This window comes from Mustelus asterias, chromosome 29 (genome assembly GCF_964213995.1).
Source record: "Mustelus asterias chromosome 29, sMusAst1.hap1.1, whole genome shotgun sequence".
Classification (NCBI taxonomy): Eukaryota; Metazoa; Chordata; class Chondrichthyes; order Carcharhiniformes; family Triakidae; genus Mustelus; species Mustelus asterias.
The window spans coordinates 20,786,813-20,801,919 of NC_135829.1; positions in this window are offsets into that span (position 1 = coordinate 20,786,813).

Here is a 15,107-nt window from a genome sequence, read left to right on the forward strand (position 1 = left end):
AACACTCCCCCAACCCAGTGGCCAGCAGCTCCTGAGGGTGGGAGTTCTTCCTCAGTGAGGGGTGGAAGTCCCACACTACCTTTATTTAGCACTCCCTATTTATCTGACCAAGATCCGCTCCATGCTGACTTTGTTTCCCACGGGCAAGCTATTCACACTCCCTCTATAATCTGTCCATGTACTGCAGTGGGTTAAGAAGGAAGATCACCACTGCCTTCTCAAAGGCAATTAAGAATGTGCAGTAAATGCTGGCCTAGCCAACCATTCAATGTACATGAATGAACATGTATAAAAAAAGAATTGTTTCATGAATGAGATATTCCAAATAAACCTGTTGGACTTTAACCTGGTGTTGTGAGGCTTCTTACTATTCAACAAACTTGTATTCAACAATTAGTGGGTTTGCCTAAATAGATTTGTGCATTTTAATCATTCCACGACCTTCAAAAGTAGCTTTCCCAGTGTAAACAAGCATCTTTGTATGAAAACTCCTGGATTTTGCTATCCTCAATTAGTTTCCAATGTGCTTGTCCTTGTGACCATTTTGACTGTGAGCAGTCTCTCACCTCTATTATGTCACTTTATCCGTTTTCTGGAGTTTCCCCATACAGTTTTTATGATTATCTGGACAAGATAGAGAAATTCAGTTTTAGAAAACTCAGAGTTTTCCTGGTCCCGCACTGACGGGTTTGGAGGTGTGACTGGAAGCAAATTTAGAAAGTTTTGCGTCAGAGCAGCTCCCTGGGCATTCTGCCCACCGGGCGATTTTGCTGAAGGCAGGTTGTGACCAGCACCGGCTACCCAACTGGCAGCAGTGGGCAGCTGAGTTAAGTGCCCACTTGGGGTCACATAATTAAAGAATTGTTACGGTGCGGAAGGAGGCCATTTGGCCCATCGTGTCTGCATCGGATGTCCAAACGAGCATCATGACTTAGTGTCATTCCCCTGTCTTTACCCTGTATCCCTGCACATTGTTTCCATTCAAATAATCACCTTGAGTGCCTCGATTGAATCTCCATCACACTTCCAGGCAGTGCATTTGAGATCCCAACCTTTTGCTGTGTGAAAATCTTTTTCTCACGTCACATTCGCTTCTTTTGCAAATCGCTTGTGCCCTCTCATTCTTGATCCTTTTACGAGTAGGAGCAGTTCACCCGATCTACTCTGTCCAGGCCCTTCATGGTTTTGAACATCTCTATCAAATCTCCTTTTTAGCCATCTTCTCTCCAAGGAGAACAGTCCCCACCTCTCCAATCTATCCTCATAACTGAAATTTCTCATCCCTCATTAATATATATCAGGAAAAACAAGGGTCCCAATACTGACCCCTGGGGAATTCCACTATAATCCTTCTTCCAGCCTGAAAAACATCTACTCTGCTCTTATTACTCAACCAATTTTGTATCCATACTGCTACTGTCACTTTTATTCCATGAGCTATAATGTTTCTCATAATTGGGGTGGCACGGCAGCACAGTAGTTAGCACTGCTGCCTCACAGCGCCAGGGACCCAGGTTCGATTCCTGGCTTGGGTCACTGTCTGTGTGGGGTTTGCACATTCTCCCTGTGTCTGCATGGGTTTCCTCCGGGTGCTCCGGTTTCCTCCCACAGTCCAAAAGATGTGCAGGTTAGGTGAACTGGCCATGCTAAATTCTCCCTCAGTGTACCCGAACAGGCACCGGAATATGGCGACTGGAGGGCTTTCACAGTAACTTCATTGCCATGTGAATGGAACCTTGTGATGAATAAATAAACTTTACTTTTAAAGTCTGTTGTGTGGCACTGTATCAAATGCCTTTTGAAACTCTGTGTATACCACATCAACAGCATTATCCTCATTGATCTTTTCTGTTCAAGAAATTCCAGGAGATGTTGTACAGGACTGCCTGAAATCACGCCAGTGGTGATCATCCGGTCTGCCAGGGCTAGAAGTGGCAGTCCAGCCATGAAACACCCATCTGGGGTAGAGTGGCGAGATCAACCCTTTCCCCACAGTCCGAGCTCACCTAACACCCAGGACCCTCAAGGGCCCTTCCACTGCAGCCTGGCAGCAGCAGAGGGGCAAATGGATCTCTCTCCTTGACCCCCCCCCCCCCAATTGTGGCCAAGGTTCCAGGCCAGGATATCGGCACTGGGGGCAGTGCACTGTTGGCATTGCCTAGGCACGTGGCCGAGAGTGGGGAGGTATGAGGGGGAAGGGGGAGTTGAGTGGGGGTCTGAGAGTGGGGGTTCGGGTCATGGGGGAGGGCATTACCTATTATTTGTGGGTGTGGGGGAGGATGTCCCTCTTTGGTGAGGGGCTGGTGGTGCCCCCCCCCCCCCCCCCCCCTCCCCCCCGGGTCAGCCGGGGTGGGGAGGGCTGTCTTTGAGTGTGGGGATCGGCACGCTGTTTAAAAATGACGGCCCTGTCTCGGAACTGCGGGGCTGGTCGGCAGGTTGCTTGAAATGAGCTTATCTGCATCTTTCAGGTGAGAGAATGCCACTAAACAGATATGGCCAACGCCAACAGAAGCAGTCTCATTTTCCCACTGGCGTGAGCACTTATTCCCAATTCAGGAGAATTGCAGCCACAGTATGTTTGCATAATCTCCAGAGTTCTGTTAGGGCTGATTGGCTGGTGATTAAATGCGGAAGCTCTGTCTATTCCTCCCCAGCTGAAGGACACTAAAAAGAATTGTTTTTTTTATTTCAAAAATATACTTTATTCATAAAAAAAACCCCTCAAATAAACCATTGCAAAACAACATATCCAATAATTACAAACAGTGCAAAAAAACCCAGTCATTTTTACAGTCCTATACGATACTTATTTACACGACATTACATTCATTACATTTCAATACTTAAAACTATGTGCGTACATCAGATTTTACTGTGTGCTGTTGTTTTTCAGATTAGCACACATTTACGCAGGCCGAGGGTGTTCTGCAGTTACTGGGCCCTCGGTCTGCCTCGGTTGAAAGGCTTTACACGGTGGCCTTTCCCCATTGTGCCTTTGCGGCGGCTGCCCCAAGCTTGAGCGCGTCCCTCAGCACGTAGTCCTGGACTTTGGAATGTGCCAGTCTGCAACACTCGGTCGAGGACAAATCTTTCAACTGGAAGATCAGCAAGTTTCGGGCGGACCAAAGTGCGTCCTTCACCGAGTTGATGACCCTCCAGCAGCAGTTGATATTTGTCTCGGTGTGCGTCCCTGGAAACAGCCCGTAGAGCACAGAGTCCTGCGTCACCGAGCTGCTCGGGACGAACCGCGACAAATACCACTGCATCTCACTCCAGACCTTCTTTGCAAAGGCACATTCCACAAGGAGGTGTGCGACCGTCTCATCACCCCCGTAGCCGCTTTGAGGGCAACGTGCGGTGATGTTGAGACCTCGGGCATGCATAAAGGATCTGACGGGGAGTGCCCTTCTCACCACCAGCCAGGCCAGGTCTTGGTGCTTGTTTGTGAGTTCTGGTGATGAGGCATTCTGCCAGATGACACTGACAGTCTGCTCAGGGAACTATCCGACAGGATCCGCCATCGCCTTTTCTCTCAGGGCCTCAAGGACATTACGTGCTGACCACTGCTTGATCGCCATGTGGTCAAAGGTGTGTTTCCGGAAAGATTTCTCCACAAAGGACAGGTGCTGCGGTACGGTCCAACTACTTGGAACGTTGGTGTTTTGTGAGCATGCTACTACCCTGGGATTGGCTAACTCAACAGAGAGTTGGGATATGGTCTATGGCTGAATTGTCACACTGCACTGTATACCTTACTTGCTGGTCCAGTGAATGATCCCTAACATTTTGTGGAATATTTTGCCACTGAATGAACCATAATGATCTGATGCCATTGCAGCTCCATACTTTTAGGTAAATTTATAATTTACTTAGAAACTATTTGCCTTTTGTTGGATTTAGAATTAATTTGCATTTCCTTTTCCATGTTGGCTCTGAAGGAAAGAAAGTAAATACTAGAGAATTTACGTTTGTACCTTTCATTGGCTTTACAGCCAATGAAACACTTTTGGAATGGAGACAACTAATTTGTGCATGGCATGGTCTCACAAAGGCCACCGTGCCTGTGCTGGTCACCAGCTAACCACCCAGCCTAATCCCGCTTTCCAGACCTTGGTCCACAGCGTTTTGGGTTACAGCACTTTACTTGCATACTCAAGTACTTTTTAAATGTCATGTGGGTTTCTGTTTCTACTGCCCTATCAGGTAGGGAGCTCCAGTTCACTGGTATGGTGACACAGCGGTTAGCACTGCTGCCTCACAGCGTCAGGGACCCGGGTTCGATTCCGGCCTCAAGTCACTGTCTGTGTGGAGTCTGCACGTTCTCCCCATGTCTGCGTGGGTTTCCTCCGGGTGCTCCCATTTCCAGACAGTCTAAAGACGTGCAGGTTAGGTTGATTGGCCATGCTCAATTGCCCCTTAGTATCCCAAGGTGTGTGGGTTAGGTGGATTGGCCATGGTAAATGTGTGGGATAGGACATGTTCTGGCCCTTCGCACTGGTGGGATCTTCCTGTCCTGCTGGTGGGATTTTCAGACCCTGTCAAAGGCAACCCAGGATGGGTGAGCCACGCAAAATACCATAGGCATCGGTGGGACCAGAAGTTCCCGCTGGTGGCCAATGGCGAGCCACCTCCACTGCTGGGAAACGTGCCGTGGGGAGGGAGGGGAGGTGGTGGGTGGAAAGCCGCACCCTAAATTTATGTCTTTTGGCTACGGTGCCCTCAGCCAATGGAATTGGCTTTTCCTATCCACTCTAAACTCCTCAGAATTTCATGCACTTCAACTAGTTTTCTCTATAGTCTCCTCTGTTCCCAAGGAAAATAACCCATTTCTATTCAGTCTTTCCTCAGACAAGGCAACATCCTCATAAACATGGTTTTAAAATTTTGCAGATTCAATGGGCCAAAGGGCCTCTCCTGTGCTGGATGACTCTGTGACTCCTCTGTACCCTCCTTTGGACTGCTGTGTGCCAGGAACAGTGATATAATGCAATGAGTGGAATTCTCCCAAGCTCACATCGGTGGGTTCGATGGCGGATGTGGTGGGAGAATATTGCGGGAGGCCCAAAATTTGGTTTCATGTTGGTGTGAAATTGGCCCGATTCTACCCTCCCAACCCCCCCACTCCCACATCAATCACCCCTTGCAACGCCTGTGGGAAAACACGGCGGTGCAAAACATGTTTGGAACAACACGGCGGATAGATCTCGGAACCCACCAGAACAATGCCTGGGGCTGCCTCCAGTATAATGCGTGGTATTGCATTATATTATTGTTCGCCACTAAGATGAGAGTTTCTATGGAATTCGGTGCTGCATGTTTCCTTCGGGATATTTGCTGTGATTGTGGAAGAATCACTCACCTTGAGACAAAATCAGAAAACGCTTGGGAGGTCAGGCAGCATCTGTGGGGAGAACAAAATGTTTCAGACAGAAGGTGATAGAGACCTTTCCTCTTGTCAATAGATACACTCCCCTAAATGTGAGCAACAACCCTATTTTCAGCAAGTTTGTGTTGTCAGGAATACTGAATGTTATTGACTCCATGTACAATCAAACTTGAATGAGCACGGAGTGATTCCCACTGCAGAGGCCAGCGGGGAAACACGCCATACTTCTGGCCCCCTCTTCTTTAATTATGTATCTGGGTGCTTTGCACCATATTCCATGGTGGGGACGAGTTTAAAACGTTTATTTATTAGTGTCACAAGTAGGCTTACATTAACACTGCAATGAAGTTACTGTGAAATTCCCCTAGTCGCCACACTCCGGCGCCTGTTCGGGTACACTGAGGGAGAATTTAGCACTGCTAATGCACCTAACCAGCCCGTCTTTCGGACTGTGGGAGGAAACCGGAGCACCCGGAGGAAACCCACGCAGACACGGGGAGAACGTGCAGACTCCGCACAGACAGTGACCCAAGCTGGAAATCAAATGCGGGACCCTGGCATTGTGAGGCAGCAGTGCTAACCACGATGCCACCGTGCGAAGACCTGATGGCGTGTAGTCCGCCATCTTATCCGGGTGCCATATTGAAAAGGCACCCAACACCACTGACCCACTACTGAATAAAGCAGATGAATCTCCTGATAATGAAGAAAGATCTTCAGGGGAACTCTGAGGCCGGACGATGGACCTTCCGAGAAAGAAGGTGGATGCCCACGAACATTCTGAGGCTGTGAGATGGATCTCCTCAATGACACTAATCTGGAAGATTCACCTGTAGATGCTGCCCCCCACTCACTGCTGTGGTGTCCAGGGTTGCTGGCAGCTTCCATCCTGAACACCGGAGGCAGCCGCAGGCATTGTTCTGGTGGGTTCCGAGATCTATCCGCCATGTTGCTCCAAACATGTTTTGCACCGCCGTGTTTTCCCACAGGCGTTGCAGGGCATGATTGGTGTGGGGGGATTGGGCCTTATCCCATTAACAGGATGAGAATTTGTTTCACCTCTGGCTTCTGGTAGATTTTTCTGACCCACCAAGGTGGGCACCAGCGGAAGATCCCACTGCAATTCATGCCAACATGAAAACAAATTTTGGGCCTCCTGCCATATTCTCCCATCATGTCCGCCATCGAACCCACCGATATGGGCTTGGGAGAATTCCACCCATTGTCTTTGATGTGCTTGAAAGGTGACACATCACAGGGATACAGCCAGTGCAACATCCCAGAGCATAGAACATAGAATCATATACCACAGAAGATGGCCATTCAGCCCCATTGGATCCTAAAGGGATCCAACTCCCTTTTGAAAGTTGCATCGTGTCTAATGACTCGCCCTCTTAATACTGGGGAATGCTTTAGGCGCCAATCTGACAAAGAGTAATGTAACTTGTACAAGCTGAAGGTAAACTTCCTGTGTTGATACGACTAATCCTGGATTGCTCTTTAGTTAGGTTTGCTGTGCTGGAGGTTGTGAGCAGCTGCCAGCAGGAATATGTCTCTATGGGGCGCAAATCAGTATATTCACCTGCTTGTGGAGTTATCTGTAAAGCTTGCTCTGTAGTACAATGTGGCCATTGAACATGACATTATTGTTGAAGTCTCCGAAGGCTCAGCCAGAGAGGGCAGGAACCAGAATATTTCCATGGTAGAAGTTAGTGGAGGGGTTTTAATTTGATTTGGTTTGATTTATTATTGTCACGTGTATTAGTATACAGTGAAAAGTATTGTTTCATGCGCGCTATACAGACAAAGCGTACCATTCACAGAGAAGGAAATGAGAGAGCGCAGAATGTAGTGTTACAGTCATTGCTAGGGTGTAGCAAAAGATCAATTTAATGTGAGGTAGGTCCATTCAAAAGTCTGATGGCAGCAGGGAAGAAGCTGTTCTTGAGTCGGTTGGTACGCGATCTCAGACTTTTGTATCTTTTTCCCGACGGAAGAAGGTGGAAGAGAGAATGTTCAGGGTGCGTGGGGTCCTTGATTATCCTGGCTGCTTTGCCGTGGCAGCGGGAAGTGTAGACAGAGTCAATGGATGGGAGGCTGGTTTGCGTGATGGATTGGGCTACATTCATGACCTTTTGTAGTTCCTTGCGGTCTTGGGCAGAGCAGGAGCCACACCAAGCTGTGATGCAACCAGAAAGAATGCTTTCTATGGTGCACCTGTAAAGGTTGGTGAGGGTGATAGCTGACATGTCAAATTTCCTTAGTCTTCTGAGAAAGTAGAGGTGTTGGTGGACTTTCTTAACTATAGTGTCGGCATGGGGGGAATAAGGGCAGGTTGCTGGTGATTTAGACACCTAGAAAACTTGAGGCTCTCAACCCTTTCTACTTTGTTTTCCAACCCTTCTTGCCAGTGGTATCATCCAGACCCGCCTGCGGGATGGGCAAGCTTTGCTAAACGTTGTACACATCAGTGGGACTGGAAATGCTGCTGGCGACCAATGGCGACCCACCTTCGCCAATGGAAAACTCGCCACAGCAGTGGGGGTTGGGGGGAGGGGGTGGGGGCATGTTGCATGGGGTATGGAAAACACACCTCGAGGGGGTGGGGGCAAAAATAGCGTGGTGGTGTTCATGCATTGGGTGGGGCTGTCAGACATTGGGGGAGGTGTGGGGTCAGATATTGTGGGATGGGGAGCTGTCAGACATTGGGCGTGGGTCAGGTTGGACATTACAGTGGTCGGACATGGCAGGTTTGGGAACAGGTTGTGTTAGGTCGGGTTGGTGTGGTGGGGCTTATGTCAGGTCAGGCCAGGGGATTTTCACAGTAACTTCATTGCAGTGTTAATGTGAGACTAGTTGTGACACTAATAAATAAACTCTAAACAGAAAGTTCCACTTAGGGGGTTTGTTAAAGTCAGCAAATTAAAGCCCTTTTGATCCTGGATTATGTCTCCCAAATGAAAAATTAACCTTAAAATCCATGTATCATTAAAACTCTGGCACAGGATTAAACGTTGTACAGCCCATGATGGACAATCATATTTGGTGAAGGTATCATTTCAACCTTGGTGATAATAAGTAGACATAATAAAATGTTTGTGCTTATTCCAAGGACTTGCCTGCATGTCTTACAAGGACAAATTTCGTAGAACAACTTACCACGGCCTGTAACCTCCTGGCACCCCAGTGACGGACTTGGTTGCCTCAAAGATGCACTAGGGAATCTCTCTCGGACATTCCCAGGTCAGGGCATTTGTCCAAAAGCACTAACTTCCCCTGGACAATTACACTGCGCTGGGAACCATCTGACAAAGCAATTTAAATCGCTAACTTCGGATGGTTCTGCTAATGTTATACTAAAAGCTACTCTGAAAGAGTTAGAAGAAATAAAAAGCTTCTTACTTCAACAAAACTATTTTAAAGAACCAGAATGGTCCCCACACAGGAAACCCCCCCTCCCCCCACTACCCTGACACTCCCAAACCCCTAGGAGACCCTCCCACACCCCCTCCACCAAGAACACCCCCCCCAACCACCTCCTTCCATTAAGCACCCCTCCAAGGTATTCCCCACCCTAGACTCCCATTCGCATGGGATTTTCCCCCTCCCAGCCTGACGTCTGACTGGAAATGACCCAACTGGGCACCCTCACCCGACCTGACCCCACACCCCACCCCGACTTGACCTGACCCTCAGTCTCTGACAAGACCTGATCTGTTCCCAAACCCGCCATGTCCAACCACCCACCCATGTCCATCCCCGCCTGATGGCTGAGCTTCCTTCCCTATTTCTGGACAACCCCACCCCCAAATCCCATCCACTTGACGTTGACACAGGACCTTTATTTTTACCAGCTCTGTGGCAGCTAGTGCTGTAAAAAAGAGGGCATGCCCTCCTCTGCTCTTACACTGGAGCCAGGGATGCCCTGCGCTGCCTGAAGCTCACCCGATCTGAGTCAGGAAAGTTGGGTGAGACAGGCACTTAAGAATTTAATTGGACGTGGCATGGAGTGGCAGTCCAATGCTGATTGCCAGTCCGAGGGAGTTATGGCCCAATATCATTGCCAAGAATTAATTTTAGCATTGGAAGAGGAGTAGGCCTTCGAGCCTGTTTCACTGTTCAGTTAGATCATGTCTGGTCTGTATCTGAACACCACTTACCCACCCTGGTTCCAAATCCCACATGCTCTTACCTCACAAAACTAGATTAATCTCAGTTTTGAACTTTTCGGTCAATCTCAACAGCTCTTTGGCGAAGACAATTCAAGATTTCCATTACCCTTTGTGTGAAAAGTGCTTCTCAACATCACCTTAGTCTGGACTCCCCATCAGAGGGAATAGTTTATATCTACCACATCAAATCCTTTAATCATTTAAATACCTTCTTAAATCTAAAAATATACTTTATTCATAAAGTAATGCATTTTGGAAGGTCTAATACAGATAGGAAATATACAGTAAATGGCAGAACCCTTAAGAATATTGATAGGCAAAGGGATCTGGGTGTACAGGTACACAGGTCACTGAAAGTGGCAATGCAGGTGGAGAAGGTGGTCAAGAAGGCATACGGCATGCTTGCCTTCATCAGCCAGGGCATTGAGTTTAAACATTGGCAAGTCATGTTGCAGCTTTATAGAACCTTAGTTCGGCCGCACTTGGAATATAGTGTTCAATTCTGGTCGCCACACTACCAGAAGGATGTGGAGGCTTTGGAGAGGGTACAGAAAAGATTTACCAGGATGTTGCCTGGTATGGAGGGCATTAGCTATGAGGAGAGGTTGGAGAAACTTGGTTTGTTCTCACTGGAACGACGGAGGTTGAGGGGCGACCTGATAGAAGTCTACAAGATTATGAGAGGCACGGACAGAGTGGATAGTCAGAAGCTTTTTCTCAGGGTGGAAGAGTCAATTACTAGGGGGCACAGGTTTAAGGTGCGAGGGGCAAGGCTTAAAGGAGATGTACGAGGCAGATTTTTTTACACAGAGAGTAGTGGGTGCCTGGAACTTGTTGCCGGGGAAGGTAGTGGAAGCGGATATGGTAGTGACTTTTAAGGGGCGTCTTGACAAATACATGAATAGGATGGGAATAGAAGGCTATGGTCCCCAGAAGGGTAGAGGGTTTTAGTTCAGTTGGGTAGCATGGTCGGTGCAGGCTTGGAGGGCTGAAGAGCCTGTTCCTGTGCTGTAATTTTTTTTTGTTCTTTGTTCATAGGGCGGCACGGTGGCACAGTAGTTAGCACTGATGCCTCACAGCGCCTGGGTCCCAGGTTCATTTCCAGCCTCGGGTCACTGTCTGTGTGTAGTTCGCACATTCTCGCCGTTTCTGTGTGGGTTTCTTCTGGGTCCTCCAGTTTCCTCCCACAGTCCAAAGATGTGCGGGTTAGGTTGATTGGCCAAACTAAATTGACCCCTAGTGTCAGGGGAACTAGCAGGGTAAATGTGTGGAGTTACGGGAATAAGGCCTGGGTGTGATTGTGGTCAATACAGACTCGATGGGCCAAATAGCCTCCTTTTGTACTGTCGGGATTCTATGGATTCTGAATCCACATGGTAGGACATGGCATCTAAGAAGAAATAATGGGAGCTTGTCAGAAGGGTATGGCGATTATCATGGGGGATTTTAATCTACAAATAGATTGGAAAATCAGATGGGCAAAGATAGTCTAGATGAAGAATTTATAGAATATTTTCGAGATGGTTTCTTAGAACAGCACATTCGGGAGCCAACCAGAAAGCAGGCTATACAGGACCTGGTATTGACCAATGAGATAGGACTAATTAATGACCTCATAGTGAAGGTACCCCCAGATAGCAGCGATCATAATATGATTGAATTTTACATTCAGTTTGAGGGAGAGAAGGGTGGGTCTAAAATTAATATTTTAAACTTAAATAATGACAGTTATGAGGGCTTGAAAGCTGAGCTCGCCAACATGAACTGGCAACTTAGGTTCAGGGTACTGTCAATAGAGATGCAGTGGCAGATATTTTAGGGGATATTTCAGAGTACACAGAATAGATGCATTCCAACGAAAAAGAAAAATTCTAAGGGGGGGGACCCACCATCCATCTTTAACCAAAAAAGTTAAAGATAGTATTAAACTTAAGGAAAAGGCATATAATTGCACAAAGATGGGTGGCAGATCTGAGAATTGGACAGAGCATGAACAACAGCAAAAAATGACTAAAAGGTTAATGGGGAAGAATTAGAGTCTGTGGTTGGGAAACTACTCAAAGATTCTGAAGGAGAGAATCTATCTCCACTTGGAGAGGCAAGGTTTGATCAAGGATAGTCAGCATAGTTTTGTCAGTGGGTGGTCATGCCTAACAAATTTGATTGAATTTTGTGAGCATGTAACCAAGTGTGTGGATGAGGGAGTGCGGTTGATGTAGTTTACATGGATTTCAGCAAAGCCTTTGACAAAATCCCATTTGGGAGACTTATTAAGAAGGCTAATGCACATGGGATATAGGGTGATCTGACAAGGTGGATTCATAACTGGCTTAGCGGTAGGAGACAGAGGGTAGTGATAGACGGCTGCTTTAGTGACTGGAGGCCAGTGACCAGTGGCGTACCACCTATTGTTGCTGGGCTGGGCCTCCTATTGTTCGTCATTTATATAAATGACATAGATGACTATGTGGGAGGTAGGATCAGTAAGTTTGCCGATGACAGAAAGGTTTGCTGGATGGTTAACAGTGAGGTTGAGTGTCTTGGGTTACAGGAAGATATAGGCGAGATGGTCAAATGGGCGGGTAAGTGGCAGATGGAATTTAACCCTGAAAAGTGTGAGGTGATGCACTTTGGAAGGAGTAATTTGACAGGGAAGTATACTATGGAAGTTCTGACACGGGGAAGTTCCGAAGAACAAAGGGACCTTGGATGTTTGTCCATAGATCTCTGAAGGTGGAAAGGCAGGTAAATAGGGTGGTGAAAAAGGCATATGGCACACTGGCCTTTATCAATCGGGGCATAGATTACAAAAGCAGAGAGGTCATGATGGAATTGTATAGAACTTTGGTGAGGCCACAGCTGGAGCACTGTGTGCAGTTCTGGTTGCCACGTTATAGGAAGGACATGAATGCACTGGAAGGAGTGCAGAGGAGATTCACCAGGATGCTGCCTGGGATGGAATGTTTAAGTTATAAAGAGAGATTGGATAGGCTTGGGCTGCTCTCTCTGGAGCAGAGAAGACTGAGGGGCAACCTGATTGAGGTGTTCAAGATTATGAGGGACATGGACAGGGTGGATAGGGAGCAGCTGTTCCCCTTAGTTGAAGGGTCAGTTACGAGGGGACACAAGTTAAAAGTGAGGGGTGGGAGGTTTAGTGGGGATTTGAGGAAAAATCTTTTTAGTCAGAGGGTGGTGACGGTCTGGAATGCGCTGCCTGGGAGGGTGGTGGAGGTGGGATTCCTCACATCCTTTAAAAAGTACCTGGATAAGTACTTGGCTCGCCATAACATTCAAGGCTATGAACCAAGTGCTGGGAAATGGGATTAGGTGGGCAGGTCAGGGCATCTCCTGCGTCGGTGCAGACTCCATGGGCCGAAGGGCCTCTTCTGCACTGTAGTAATCTGTGGTTCTGAATATGAGAGAGAGAGAGCTAGCTAGAAATATAAAGATGGATGCTAAGAGTTTCTACAGATATTTAAGAAAGAGAAGAATTAATTGGTCCTGTAGAAAGTGAGTCTGGCAGATTAATAATAGAAAATAAAGAGATGACAGGAGAATTGCAATGGGCTTCACAATCGAGGATACAAGTAGCATCCCAGAAATAGCTGCAGATCAGAAAATGGAAGGGAGGGAGAAACCACAGAAAATTACAATCACCAGGGAAGTCGTACTTAGAAAATTGGTGGAATTATGGGCTGACAAATCCCTGGGCGCTGATGGACTCCACCTCAGGGTCATAAAAGAGGTGGTTAATGAGATAGCTGATGGGTTAGTTTTAATTTTCTAAAATTCACTGGATTCAGAAAAGATTCCTTTCGATTGGAAAATAGCTAATGTAACTCTTAGAAACATAGAAACATAGAAAACTACAGCGCAAAACAGGCCCTTCGGCCCCACAAGTTGTGCCGAACATATCCCTACCTTTTAGGCCTACCTATAACCCTCCATCCTATTAAGTCCCATGTACTCATCCAGGAGTCTCTTAAAAGACCCTATTGAGTTTGCCTCCACCAGCACTGACGGCAGCCGATTCCACTCGCCCACCACCCTCTGTGTGAAAAACTTCCCCCTAACATTTCCCCTGTACCTACCCCCCAGCACCTTAAACCTGTGTCCTCTCGTAGCAGCCATTTCCACCCTGGGAAAAAGCCTCTGAGAGTCCACCCGATCTATGCCTCTCAACATCTTATATACCTCTATTAGGTCTCCTCTCATCCTACGTCTCTCCAAGGAGATAAGACCGAGCTCCCTCAGCCTATCCTCATAAAGCATGCCACTCAATCCAGGCAACATCCCTGTAAATCTCCTCTGCACCCTTTCAATCTTTTCCACATCCTTCCTGTAATGAGGCAACCAGAACTGAGCACAGTACTCCAAGTGGGGTCTGACGAGGGTCTTATATAGCTGCATCATTATAACTCTTATATTCAAAAAGGGAGGGAGACAGAAAGCAAGAAATTACAGTCAGTTAGCCTAACATCTGTCACAGAGGAAATGTTGAAAGCTATTCTTAAAGATGCTATGGCAGGGTACTTGGATAAGTTCAAGATATTCAGGCAGAGTCAACATGGTTTTGGGATAAGCAAATCATGTTTAACCAATTTATTTGAGTTCTTTGAAGAAGTAACATGTGCTGTGGATAAAGGGGAACCAGTGGATATACTGTACTGAGGCATTTGATAAAGTGCCACATACTACAGAAAATAAGAGGTCATGGTGTTGGAGTAACATGTTGGCATTGTTAGAAGATTGGTTAGCTATCAGGGAACAGAGGGTAGGCATAAATGGATCATTTTCTGGTTGGCAAGATGTAATGAGTGGTGTGCCATAGGGATCAGTGCTGGGTTCTCAATTGTTTCCAATTTATATAAATGATTTGGATTAAGCGATTGAAGTTATGGTTGCTAAATTTTCTGGTGACATAAAGAAAGGTAGGAAATTAAGTTGTGAAGAGGACGCAAAGAGGCAACAAAATGATATAGATAAGTTAGGTGAGGGGGCAAAGATATGGCAAAAGGAGTATAATGTGGGAAAATGTGAAATTGTCCATTTTGACAGGCAGTATAAAAACGGTGCAAATTATTTAAATGGTGAGGGATTGCAAAGCTCTGAGATGCAGAGGGATCTGGGTGTCTTAGTGCATGAATTGCAAGAGGTTATTATGCAGGTACAGCAAGTAATTAGGCAAGCAAATAGAAAGTTATTTATTGTGAGAGGAATTAAATAGGGAGGTTATGCTTCAGTTATACAGGACATTGGTGAGGCCACATCTGGAGTACTGTGTAGAGTCTTGGTCTTCTTATTTAAAGAGGGATGTATATGCGTTAGAAGCAGTTCAGAGAGGTTTAATACACTAAGATCTGGAATGGGTGAGTTGTCTTATGAGGAAAGATTGGACAGGTTAGGCTTGTATCTACTGGTGTTTAGAAGAGTAAGAGGCGACAACATTGAAACCTTTAAGATCCTGAGGGGTATTGTCACGGTGGATGTGGAAAAGATGTTCCACCTTGTATGGGAGTCTAGAACTGGAGGTCACTGTCTAAAAATAA